This window comes from Bufo gargarizans, chromosome 3 (genome assembly GCF_014858855.1).
Source record: "Bufo gargarizans isolate SCDJY-AF-19 chromosome 3, ASM1485885v1, whole genome shotgun sequence".
NCBI classification, from domain to species: domain Eukaryota; kingdom Metazoa; phylum Chordata; class Amphibia; order Anura; family Bufonidae; genus Bufo; species Bufo gargarizans.
The window spans coordinates 441,845,260-441,859,493 of NC_058082.1; the positions used below are offsets into that span (position 1 = coordinate 441,845,260).

The 14,234-nt window shown below is 42.9% G+C and overlaps 1 protein-coding gene across 1 annotated transcript in view; it reads right to left on the bottom strand.

Moving 5' to 3' along the window:
- LOC122930263 (putative helicase MOV-10) overlaps positions 1–14,234 on the bottom strand; it is a 214,711-nt gene that overhangs the window by 113,744 nt on the left and 86,733 nt on the right. The window lies entirely within an intron of this gene.

The following is a 14,234-nucleotide window of genomic DNA, read 5'->3' on the forward strand; positions in this document are numbered from 1 at the left end:
CCAGTTATCGAATAATCGCCGATTCGTTGCTATGAAGGCGGACGGGCGCCGGGCGGTTTACTTTAAGTCACTGCATCTTTATTTTACCTTACAATGACACTCCAGTAACAGGCAGAGCAGACTGCGTCGCAACGTTACTTACTCATGTGACGCGCCTGCTCCGTCTCCTTCATTCATAAAGTGGGCAGAGCAGGTGCGTCACGCGAGTTAGGCTGGGTTCACACTTGAGCGTATGCGCGTTTTTGTAATAGTAAACGCGCGTTTGTGTGATTCACTACAGTGTCCTATGGCCACAAACGCCCCAAAAGTCGCTCATGTACTTTTTGGAGCGTCGGGCGTTTTACAGCGCGATCGTACGCGCTGTAAAACGCCCAAGTGTGAACCATTCCCATAGGGAATCATTGGTTTCTCCTTGTTGAGCGTTTTACAGCGCGTAGGAACGCGCTGTAAAACGCTCAGGTGTGAACCCAGCCTAAGTGACGTTACGCCGCTGTCCACTCCGCCCGTTACTGGAGCGTCATTGTAAGGTAAAATAAAGATGCAGTGAGTGATTAGTCTGAGCAGCAGGGGCGGGGCTGTTGTGGGGAGGGGGAAATCGGTCTATGGCACTGCTATGGGGAAAGGGATCTGTGCACTGTTATGCCCATAACAGTGTCGTCCTCAGATCCCCCGCCCCCCCATAACAGTGTCGTCCTCAGATCTCCCCCCCCCCCCCAATAACAGTGCCATCCACAATTTGTTTGAATATGGCCTTTGAACATAATTTTTCAAGTAAAATCATATAAACCGCTTTGTTTTGTAGTTTTGTTGTTTTTCCCAATTAATCGTAGAAATTAGTTGCCGATTAATCAAATAATTGTTAGCTGCAGCCCTACATTCCACCACTAAATGGTTAGCACCACAGTTCAGAGCAGGTCTAGTCAGGGAGTTGGAGTAAGGAGATAGAGTGAGGAGCAAGGGGGAAGGAGAGGACCCCTCTCCTCTCAGCTCTCTTGGGCTCCACGGCCCAGAGGAGTAAATTTATATCTCAGTATCAAGCCAGGAAAATAGGTGTATTCTACCGTCTACTCTTCCGGAGTGTTTATTGTGGAAAGACAAAAGGAAGGACAATAGCCATTATTCTAGGCGCCTTTGCATAAAGTTGAAGGATTTATTAGCTTCCGGCAACCTCATCGTTATTTCAAGGACCGATAGGACATCTGCTGCATCACTTTTTCCCTACTGCACTCATTTTTATTTTATATTTTAATTTTCCTTTCACCATAATATTGTATTATCAGGTCTACCTGCTCCATATACACACAACCAACACCGCTACATATCCAGCGCTGCTGCATTCCATAAAAACTATCTTGAGGCTTGACACGTACTCCTACAGCACGCGCACACCCCAGTATGAAACGTGCTGCTGCGTTCCACAGTACTAATGCTATTTTGAGGTTTGACACACACTTCTGTAGCGCATGCGCACCCCCGAGTATCAGGATGACGAGTGCTGTTTAAAGAGATGCCGCTTCTCCCCACACACATACATTACAGTACAGACGCACGCCTGTCTCCTCTGAAGTTCTGATCGCCATCTTCCCTAACAGTGGCACCAGGTACTCCATACTACAAGCTCAGCTCACAGTGTAGATCTATCTCTATCTATCTCATGTCCACATATGTTTATATAATCCTATAAGATCCGTTACTATCTACATGCAGAGTCACCACCATTTATGGTCACTTTGAGATCCAGCAGACCAGAGATGTACCACTGATTCTGAGTGACTTCTTTATGAAATTGTGTTCATGCCTATCTATCATTTAATTTCCACTTTTCATATTTACTTTTGTCTATGTATTTGTGATATCTTGTGAATAGAGATGAGCGAATTTCATATTTTGAAATTCGTTCACACTTCGTTTGCTGGTAAAAGGTGAACTGTGTTATGGCTTCCGTTACCACAGACCATAATGCAATTCTATGACGGAATGCCTAAAGACTCCCCTGCATAATGGAAACAGGACGGATCAGTTTTGCAGCCCACAGACTTCTAATATGATGGAATGCCTCTAAAAGGCAGTTATGCATTCTGTCGTAGAATTGAGTTATGGTCCGTGGTAACAGAATCCATAACGCAATACATCTTTTACCACCAAACTTATGAGATCTGGAGCATTTAAATCATGTGATTAATTATGATTATACAAGACATCTCATCCTCATGTAATACTTACCACTGCTATTGTATACCTATATGTACCAAGTTTATTTAGATTATTATGTTTTGTTAGTTTGATAAAGGCCGAAATGTAATTAATATCAGCCGCAGATTCAATAAATCACGTAATATTCATTAAGCAAAAAATATTTCTGGAGTGTTTCTATACAGTACTAGATGGGGTGGGAACCCAACTCCTAGAAATCTGAACATCATATTAAGCAGTGTGGGACTAAGCTACTCTTCAACAGCACCTCACACTATGGCCCGATTCACAAGGGCAAGTTTTCCACACGGGTGCAATGCGTGAAGTGAACGCATTGCACCCGCACTGAATCCAGACCCATTCATTTCTATAGGGCTGTGCACATAAGCGGTGATATAAATAAATATTTAACTCACCTTAATCCACTTGTTCGTGCAGCCGGCATCTCTTCTGTCTTTGAGGAATAGGACCTTTGATGACGTCACTATGCTCATCACATGGTCCATCACCATGGTAAAAAGGATCAGGTGATGGACCATGTGATGAGCGTAGTGACGTCATCAAAGGTCCAAAGAAGAAGACAGATGCCGGCTGCGTGAACAAGTGGATTAAGGTTATAAAAGGGAAAAATAATACAATCTACACAACACCTAACCCAAACCTGAACTTCTGTGAAGTCTGGGTACCACATTCAGTTTATCACGCGCATGCGAAAGACATTGCACCCGCGCGATATAAAAAAATAAAAAAAAAAAAAGAAGAACGGAAAGCAATCGCAGTCAAAACTGACTGCAATTGGGTACCAACTCGCGCGGATTTGCTGCAACGCCTCCGGACACGCTCGCGTGAAAGAGGCCCAAGAAGAAAAGAGTACACAAGTCCTCTTACTTCTCTACAATTATATTTATGACCTATCCACAGGATAGGTCAAATATCTGACCATCAGGGGTCCAACACCAGGCAACCCCGCCAATCAGCTATTTGAAGAGGAGTCGGCACTCTGTGCAATCACCTCTTTCCTCTTCAGTACACTGAACGTCATCTCAGAAGTGCAGCACTCGCTCCATTCAAGTGATTAATTAACTTTACGCATAGTCTCCTGTGGAGTGGTGGCATAGTGTAAAGACCAGGAAGCGGCGCTCACATGGAGCGCCGCCCTCTCTTCAAACAGCTGATCGGCAGAGGTCCAACACCCAGCACCCCCTGAGGATAGGTTATCAATATAAATAGTTGCACAATCCCTTTAACCAGTCAGATGCCATGGTCAGTAGTGATTGAGGCATTTGAGCAGTTAGGGCTCTTTTGCGCTAGTGAGTTTTCCGCCCGCATATGATGCATATAGCGAATGTATAGCATCCGTACTCCATCCTGACCAATACATTTCAATGGGTCTATGTACACAAGTGTAGTTTTTCACGCATTATATGTGCATTCTGGGGGAGGGGGGGGAACTAACATTTTCTATATAGTGCATTTTTAATGCTGCCCTAACCCCAAAGCAATGCATTGAGCTTGCATGAAAACAGTTGGCATAAAAAAAAAAAAAAAATCTCCATCTCCAGCCACACACACGGAAAGCACCTTCCCATAAGGGTGGTAATAAATCTGGGTGCTGTCATGGGCTCATGGAAAAGTGAATACTGGCAAGTAATCTTAAAATTTCCCTTACGCCCATGACAGCACCCCAAGAGACTTAATAGAATATAAAATACTGATTAGGGCAGGACTACTGCTTGCAGGACTTTTCTGCCAAAGGACAAAAGATCACTAGATCCCACGTCTAGTCTATAATGTTTGAAAAAGGTGTTAGGAGAAGTTGCAGCCCGACAGATTTGCTCTAAAGAGGTATAAGCTCTTTAGAGTGAGCACCAAATCCAGAGGGAAGAGTTTTTCCCGCCGAGGAGCAAGCTAAACAAATGTCTTTCACTATCCACCTGGCCAGAGTGCGAGAAGAAACCAGTTTTCCCTTATCTTTATCATGAGAAAAGGACAAAAACAGCCTAGAAGTCTTCTCCAAGGTTGAGTCACTTTCAAGTATCTAGATCAGGCATCCTCAAACTGTGTCCCTCCAGCGGTTGCAAAACTACAACTCCCAGCATGCCCAACAGCCTACAGGCATCAGCCTACAGCAGGGCATTATTTATAGATTTACAATTAGATTTACAACAGCTGGAGGGCCGCAGTTAGAGGATGCCTGATCTAGATAAACATCTCTTAACATCAAGGCAATGCAGCTTCCTTTTATTAGTAAAAAGGTGGGTTAGCAGAAAGGGCACCAATTTCTCCCACCCTTCTGGCAGAGGTGACAGCAATCTAAAATACAGTTTTAAAATCAATAGGATAGAAACATAGAATGTGTCAGCAGATAAGAACCATTTGGCCCATCTAGTCTGCCCAATATACTGAATACTATAAATAGCCCTTGGCCCCATCTTATATGAAGGATGGCCTTATGCCTATCCCATGCATGCTTAAACTCCTTCACTGTATTTGCAGCTACCACTTCTGCAGGAAGGCTATTCCATGCATTCACTACTCTCTCAGTAAAGTAATACTTCCTGATATTAGTTTTATATTAGAGGGACAAAGGTTTAAAAGTAGGTCCTCTTGTAGCAGTTTTTCTTCTTTTAAAAGTCTGGGTTCGGGATATCGGGATCTCATCTAAGGGCTCAAACGGGAGATTTATCAGGCTATAGAGGACCAAATTAAAGATCCCAGAGCGGGACATTTAGGTTATCAGGTGGAGTAAGTCTGCTTACCGCAAAAAAAAAAAAAAAAAAAAAAAAAAAAAAAAAAAAAGGCACTTAACGCTGAGAACTTAAACTTTAAGGCCCCTTTCACACGGGCAAGAATTCCGTGCGGGTGCAATGAGGGAGGTGACCACATTGCGCCTGCACTGAATCCGGATCCATTCATTTCTAGGGGGCAATGCACATGAGCGGTGATTTTCATGCATCACTTGTGTGTTGCATGAAAATCACAGCAAGCTCTATATTGTGCGTTTTTCACCCAACGCAGGCCCCATAGAAGTGAATGGGTCTGCTTGAAAATCGCAAGCAAGTGCGGATGCGGTGTGATTTCCACACATGGTTCCTAGGATGAAAGTCTATTCACTGTATTATTTTCCCTTATAACATGGTTATAAGGGAAAATAGCACTCTTTAGTACAGAATGCCTAGTAGGTCAATTGAGGGTTAAAAAATAAAAATTAACTCACCTCCTCCAATTGCTCCTGAACAGGAGACCGGCAGCTACATGATCAATTGGAGGATGCGTTCATTTTTTTAACCCTCAATTGACCTTTTACTAAGCATTCTGTATTAACCACTTCAGCCCCGCTAGCTAAAACCCCCTTCATGACCAGGCCACTTTTTACACTTCGGCACTACACTACTTTCACAGTTTATTGCTCGGTCATGCAACTTACCACCCAAATGAATTTTACCTCCATTTCTTCTCACTAATAGAGCTTTCATTTGGTGGTATTTCATTGCTGCTGACATTTTTACTTTTTTTGTTATTAATCGAAATTTTACGATTTTTTTGCAAAAAAATGACATTTTTCACTTTCAGCTGTAAAATTTTGCAAAATTGTTCTACATGTCTTTGATAAAAAATAAAAAAAAATGGTTTGGGTAAAAGTTATAGCGTTTACAAACTATGGTACAAAAATGTGAATTTCCGCTTTTTGAAGCAGCTCTGACTTTCTGAGCACCTGTCATGTTTCCTGAGGTTCTACAATGCTCAGACAGTAGAAAAACCCCACAAATGACTCCATTTCAGAAAGTAGACACCCTAAGGTATTCGCTGATGGGCATAGTGAGTTCATAGAACTTTTTATTTTTTGTCACAAGTTAGCGGAAAATTATGATTTTAATTTTTTTTTTTCTTACAAAGTCTCATATTCCACTAACTTGCGACAAAAAATAAAAAAAATTGTAGGAACTCGCCATGCCCCTCACGGAATACCTTGGGGTGTCTTTCCAAAATGGGGTCACTTGTGGGGTAGTTATACTGCCCTGGCAATTTAGGGGCCCAAATGTGTGAGAAGTACTTTGCAATCAAAAGGTGTAAAAAATGGCCTGCGAAATCCGAAAGGTGCACTTTGGAATATGTGCCCCTTTGCCCACCTTGGCTGCAAAAAAGTGTCACACCTCTGGTATCACCGTACTCAGGAGAAGTTGGGGAATGTGTTTTGGGGTGTCATTTTACATATACCCATGCTGGGTGAGAAATATCTTGGCAAAAGACAACTTTTCCCATTTTTTTTTTTATACAAAGTTGGCATTTGACCAAGATATTTTTCTCACCCAGCATGGGTATATGTAAAATGACACCCCAAAACACATTCCCCAACTTCTCCCGAGTACGGCGATACCACATGTGTGACACTTTTTTGCAGCCTAGATGCGCAAAGGGGCCCAAATTCCTTTTAGGAGGGCATTTTTAGACATTTGGATCCCAGACTTCTTCTCACGCTTTAGGGCCCCTAAAAAGCCAGGGCAGTATAAATATACCCCACATGTGACCCCATTTTGGAAAAAAAGACACCTCAAGGTATTCAATGAGGGGCATGGAGAGTTCATAGAATTTTTTTTGGGGGGCACAAGTTAGCGGAAATTGATTATTTTTTATATTTTTTTCTCATAAAGTCTCCCTTTCCGCTAACTTGGGACAAAAATGTAAATCTTTCATGGACTCAATATGCCCCTCACGAAATACCTTGGGGTGTCTTCTTTCCGAAATGGGGTCACATGTGGGGTATTTATACTGCCCTGGCATTTTAGGGGCCCTAAAGCGTGAGAAGAAGAAGTCTGGAATATAAATGTCTAAAAAAACGTTACGCATTTGGATTCCGTGAGGGGTATGGTGAGTTCATGTGAGATTTTATTTTTTGACACAAGTTAGTGGAATAAGACTTTGTAAGAAAAAAAAAAAGTCTGAATGGAGCCTTACAGGGGGGGGGTGGGGTGATCACCCATATAGACTCCCTGATCACCCCCCTGTAAGGCTCCATTCAGACATCCGTATGATTTTTACGGATCCACTGATACATGGATCGGATCCGCAAAACGCATACGGACATCTGAATGGAGCCTTACAGGGGGGTGATCAAGGAATTATATGGGTGATCACCTCCCTGTCATTGATCACCCCCCTGTAAGGCTCCATTCAGACGCCCGTATGCGTTTTGCGGATCTGATCCATGTATCAGTGGATCCGTAAAAATCATACGGACGTCTGAATGGAGCCTTACAGGGGGGTGATCAATGACAGGGGGGGTGATCAATGACAGGGAAGTGATCAGGACGTCTATATGCGTGATCACCCCCCTGTAAGGCTCCATTCAGACGTCCGTATGCGTTTTGCGGATCCGATCCATGTATCCGTAAAAATCATACGGACCTCTGAATGGAGCCTTACAGGGGGGTGATCAATGACAGGGGGGTGATTAGGGAGTCTATATGGGGTAATCAGTGGTTCATAAAGGGTTAATAATTGACAGGGGGGGGGGGTGTAGTAGTGTAGTGTGGTGTGGTGTTTGGTGCTACTTTACACAGCTACCTGTGTCCTCTGGTGGTCGATCCTAACAAAAGGGACCACCAGAGGACCAGGTAGCAGGTATATTAGGCTGGAGATCCACTCGCTTACCTTCTGTTCCTGTGAGCGCGCGCGCCTGTGTGCGCGTTCACAGGAAATCTCGGCTATCGCGAGATGACGCGCCGATGCGTCCAGGAGGAGTAAATCAACCACCTCCCGGACGCATCGGTGCGTACAGCGGTCAGGAGGTGGTTAAAGAGGACCTTTCACCAGAACTTCTAAAGTAACTATACAGGCATGTAGAGTGGCGCCCAGGGACCCCCCTGCACTTACTGTTATACCTGGGCGCCGCTCTGTTCTCCCGTTATTGCCTCCGGTATCTTCACAGTTAGGCTCCACCCAGGGGAACCTGCCGTCGGCTCATTCTCCCATGCTGTAGCGCTGGCCAATCACAGCACTCGGCTCATAGCCTGAGAGAGAAAAAAGCCTCTCGGGCTATGAGCTGAGCGCTGTGATTGGCCAGCGCAGCAGCATGGGAGTAGGAGGCGCCGGCAGGTTCCCCTGGGTGGAGCCTAACTGTGAAGATACCGGAGGCAATAACGGGAGAACGGAGCGGCGCCCAGGTATAACAGTAAGTGCAGGGGGGTCCCTGGGTGCCGCTCTACATGCCTGTATAGTTACTTTAGAAGTTTTATTCTGGTGAAAGGTCCTCTTTAAATCCCCGTCTTATTCCTGAACTCTTCAAATGTGAAATCTCTCTTGTCATCCATACTCCAAAGGTCAGCTACAGTTTTTGGGTCCATTCCATTGTTTGGTGTTCCTGGTATTTGGCAGAGTCTGTGTCGGGGCTGGGGGTGGGGGGGGGGGGTATAAATATTTAGAGCATTGCCAAGGCAGGCCATATTTTTTCCGTACCACCTTCCATGTTGCCTATGCATCTCTTAACATTAGTCAGTGTCTGGCTGATGTGGGTGGCTCTGAATACTTCAGGTGTAGAAGAGTAGTCAGACTCCAAGGGGCAAACAGGCCGCACTCTAGTTTGTATTTGGAGCGAGTGTCGGCTGTGTACCCCCAGCCAATCAAAACAATATCTAAACAGGCTGCCTAGGTGGTATGTTCGTAGGTCAGGGAAGTTTATTTCTCCATTTTGTTTATTTAACGCTAAGTGTAGGCAAAGATATTCTGTCTCTAGTTGTTTAATATTGGTATGTTTTATTAGTAATGGTATGGTTTGTATCATATAGAAGAGTTTTGGAACACACATTTTCAGCATATGGCATCTTCTCAATGATATTGGGAGTTTTATCCATCTAGAGATATCTGGATAGTTCAGTGAGTATATAGTGTTTGGTGTTCTCCCAATCAATATACCCAGGTATCTTATAGAGTCCTTAGCCAGGGCGACTGGAAGATTACCAATTTGTTTGGCAATAACTAAAGACAATTACCTCTCCCAACTGGTTCAGGACCCGACTAGAGGGACGGCCATACTGGACTTAGTATTAACCAATAGGCCTGACAGAACAACAGACGTGCAGGTTGGGGGACACCTGGGAAATAGTGACCACAAAGTAATAACCTTCCAATTATCATTCAAAAGAGCGTTTCTACAGGGAGGAACAAAAATACCAAACTTCAAAAAAGCTAAATTTAGCCAACTAAGAGAGGCCATAGGCCTAACTAAATGGGATAAAGTCCTCACAAATAAAAATACAGCCACAAAATGGGATATCTTTAAAAGCATCCTAAAATCTCATTGTGAGAGGTACATACCGTATGGGAATAAAAGGTCAAGGAACAAAAAGAAACCAATGTGGATAAACAGAACTGTAAAGAAAGCAATAAATGACAAAAAGAAAGCATATAAAACACTAAAACAGGAGGGTAGCACGGAAGCACTAAAAAACTAAGGAAAAAAATAGAACATGCAAAAAAACAAATAAAAGCGGCCAAACTAGAGACTGAGAGATTAATTGCCAAAGAGAGTAAAACTAACCCTAAAATGTTCTTCAATTATATAAATGTTAAAAAGTATAAATCTGAAGGTGTCGGCCCGTTAAAGAGTAATGAGGGGGGAGTCGCAGAGAGCGACGAGGAGAAAGCAAAGCTGTTAAATATTTTTTTTCTCCAATGTATTCACTGAGGAAAATAAACTGTCAGATGACATGCCGAATGTTGAAATAAATTCCTCATTAAAAGTGTCCTGTCTGACCCAGGAAGAAGTGCAACAGCGACTTAGAAAGATTAAAATAGACAAATCGCCAGGACCGGATGGCATACACCCCCGTATCCTAAGGGAATTAAGTAATGTCATAGCCAGACCCTTATTTCTGATATTTGCAGATTCTATATTGACAGGGAATGTCCCACAGGATTGGCGCATGGCAAATGTGGTGCCAATATTCAAAAAGGGTCCAAAAACAGAGCCTGGAAACTATAGGCCGGTAAGTTTGACATCTGTTGTGGGTAAACTGTTTGAAGGTTTTCTGAGAGATGCTATGTTAGAGCATCTTAACGGAAATAAGCAAATAACGCCATATCAGCATGGCTTTGTGAGGGATCGATCATGTCAAACAAATTTAATCAGTTTCTATGAGGAGGTAAGTTCTAGACTTGACAGCGGCGAATCAATGGATGTAGTGTATCTGGACTTCTCCAAAGCATTTGACACTGTACCACATAAAAGGTTAGTATATAAAATGAGAATGCTCGGACTGGGAGAAAACGTCTGTAAGTGGGTAAGCAACTGGCTCAATGATAGAAAACAGAGGGTGGTTATTAATGGTAAATACTCAGATTGGGTCACTGTCACTAGTGGGGTACCTCAGGGGTCAGTATTAGGCCCTATTCTCTTCAATATATTTATTAATGATCTTGTAGAAGGCTTGCATAGTAAAATATCAATTTTTGCAGATGATACTAAACTGTGTAAAGTAATTAACACTGAGGAGGACAGTATACTACTACAGAGGGATCTGGATAGATTGGAGGCTTGGGCAGATAAGTGGCAGATGAGGTTTAACACTGACAAATGTAAAGTTATGCACATGGGAAGGAATAATGCAAGTCACCCGTACTTATTAAATGGTAAAACACTCGGTAACACTGACATGGAAAAAGATCTAGGAATTTTAATAAACAGCAAACTAAGCTGCAAAAAACAGTGTCAGGCAGCTGCTGCCAAGGCCAATAAGATAATGGGTTGCATCAAAAGGGGCATAGATGCCCGTGATGAGAACATAGTCCTACCACTTTACAAATCATTAGTTAGACCACACATGGAGTACTGTGTACAGTTCTGGGCTCCAGTGAACAAAGCAGACATAGCAGAGCTGGAGAGGGTCCAGAGGAGGGCAACTACAGTACCCTGAAAGATTATCAAAATTAGGGTTATTCACTTTAGAAAAAAGACGACTGAGAGGAGATCTAATTAATATATCAGGGGTCTGTACAGAGATCTATCCAGTCATCTATTTATTCCCAGGACGGTGACTGTGACGAGGGGACATCCTATGCGTCTGGAGGAAAGAAGGTTTGTACACAAACATAGAAGAGGATTCTTTACGGTAAGAGCAGTGAGACTATGGAACTCTCTGCCTGAGGAGGTGGTGATGGTGAGTACAATAAAGGAATTCAAAAGGGGCCTGGATGTATTTCTGGAGCGTAATAATATTACAGGCTATAGCTACTAGAGAGATATCGTTGATCCAGGGATTTATTCTGATTGCCCGATTGGAGTCGGGAAGGAATTTTTATTCCCCTAAAGTGAGGAAAATTGGCTTCTACCTCACAGGGTTTTTTTGCCTTCCTCTGGATCAACTTGCAGGATGACAGACCGAACTGGATGGACAAATGTCTTTTTTCGGCCTTATGTACTATGTTACTATGTTGAACTTTTTTAAAAAGAGTGGGGGGGGGGGGGGGGGTTAAGGCTAACAAGTAACACTTAAGTTGGTTTACTCTAAAGCGCGAAAGAAAGATCGCTGACCTGATCGAGTAGCAAGAATATCTCCTACACATGCACACCATGGTTTGACAAGAAAAACAGTATATCGTCTGCAAAGAGTGCATGTTTCACTTCCATATTTCCTATATGGATAACCTGATATGGTCTTCCCTTTTTCATTGCCTTTGACAGAGGTTCTAAAGCCATAATGGGGATGGGGGCATCCCTGTCTCGTTCCTCTTTAGAGCAAAAGGTTTAGATATAAATCCTGGTGTAGTTATCCTCGCTTGTGGGTTAGAGTATAACGTGGATAGGTAGTTCCGAAAGGGTCACTGCAATTCCATATGGTCTAGTACAGTGATAGGCAAACTGAGGCTCTCCAGCTGTTGCAAAACTACAACTCCCACCATGCCCTGCTGTAGGCAGTATTTGCATGCTGGGAGTTGTAGTTCTGCAACAGCTGGAAAGCCACAGTTTGCCTATCACTGGTCTAGTACATCGATTACCCATCCCCCACCTTACATTATCAAATGCTTTTTTTTTTTTTTTTTTTTTTTGCATCTATACCAAGTATGCCCAGTCTAAAGCAAGCTGACGGGTTTTCTTGTATGGCATTTAATACTTTACATATATTAGATACAGCAGCTCTACCTTGGACAAACCCAACTTGATGTGGAGCCATTAGTCGGGGAAGCACCTTTGCCAGTATGTCTGCTAATATTCTTTATATTTTAATATCCACATTAATCAAGGATATTGGTCTATAACGATGTCAGTGACATGAGGTCTGTCCCCTGTTTAGGTAGTACTTTAATATATGCCGTATTGGTAATTGTTGGCATCTTTTTGTTAGCCATATAACCATTATGTAGAGGTGTTAAGATGGGTCCCATTTTCTCCTTCAAGGCCTTATAGAATTCACCTGTGTATCCATCGGGACCCAGTGCCTTTCCCAGGGCTACCCACTGGATACATTCATTTACTTCTCCCTGTGTTATAAGAGCATTTAACATATTCAGCTCCTCTGTAGTAATTTCAGGGAGGGAAAGTGAAGTTAACCAAGATTGTGTGTCTGTATTGTTTTGTGAGGTGTCAAAGTAAATATAGGTATAGAACTCCTGAAAGATCCCCATTGATATTATGTGGTGTGTTACTCCCTTTGAGTCTTTTAAAGCCATTATTGGGGGGGGGGGGGGTAAGTAGTAGGTCCTTAAGCTAGGCGTGCCAACAATTTCCCTGTCTTGTTCCCATACCTGTAGTATTGTGCTTCCATATGTGAGAGACTCAGTTCTTCCCTTTTGTGCAGCCAATTTCCATATTGTTGTTTCGCCTGTTCCCATGAAGTCTTATTAAACTGGGTAGTATTTGTGCAATATGTGGTATAAGCCTTTTCTAGCAGTTGGCTATGATGTTGGAACTTCTGGTTTGTAATTTTTTATTATTTTTTTAGATTATTTTAGAAATGTAGATTGTTCTCCCTCTTAGAACGGTTTTAGCTGCATCCCAGAGGAGTTGCGAGTCTGCCGTCTCAGTTATCCAGCTGGAACTGTTGCCACCAATGGTTCAGTAGTTCACAGAACAACTCATTTTTGCAGGCAACCGCCAGATATAGTCAGTGGCCTTTGGTATGGTATCCACAAGGGTACCTATAACTGGTGTGTGATCAGATATTATTTCTCCTATCATTATGAATTGTATGCACAAAGCGTATAACCTGGACACACATATGTAGTCTAGCCTAGACCATGACTTGTGGAAGTACGAGTAATGTGTATACTCCCTACCTTCTGGGTTAAAGAGGCACCATGTATCTTGGAGGTCTAGATTTTGGAGAAAAGGTGTTAACTGTTGGTCCCTTCCTCTGGACTTTGTCTCATTTGTCTTCTGTCCACGTCAGCGTTCATTACTGTATTGAAATCCCCAGCCAGGAGTTTGAGCGGCGTGCCATCTGCTAAAACCCTCTTAATTAGATTCTGAAAAAATACTTTATTGGGACTATATATGCTCATTTTCTCCGTGGGCGATTGCCATCTCCCTTCAGACTCTTCCTGGTGTGCGACTTCTAAAAGGGAGATAGTGCGTACCAGGGTAAGGACTCCTACTTTATGCCCTACTGCTCCTGATCCATAAATCTCTCCCACCCATAGTTTTCCCATTCTAAAGAAATCCTCATGGAGGAGTCTCCTGTAACATTGCTATGTCCACACTCAAGCATTGTAGATGTCGCAAGACTATTAGATTCTTATGGGGGGAGCACAGTCCCTTTACGTTCCAAGTTACTTTTTTCATACTTGAAAACCTTTGTAATGTGATTTACGGCCAAGTGGTACCATTTTGTCCTTTACTGTCATGCTGAAAATTTCAACCCCCAAAAACCCCATAAGAACATGCAAATTAAACGTTAACACAAGAAAATAACCATAGGTTGCACCCTGACGAGAAGGTGGCGAAACTGATCTTGTACAGGTATAATTGCCTAGCAACTTTTTTTAAAGATAGAAAGTTCTGATGGAAGAACTATATATTAGCAAGTTGGAGCCAGTCCATTGTTTGC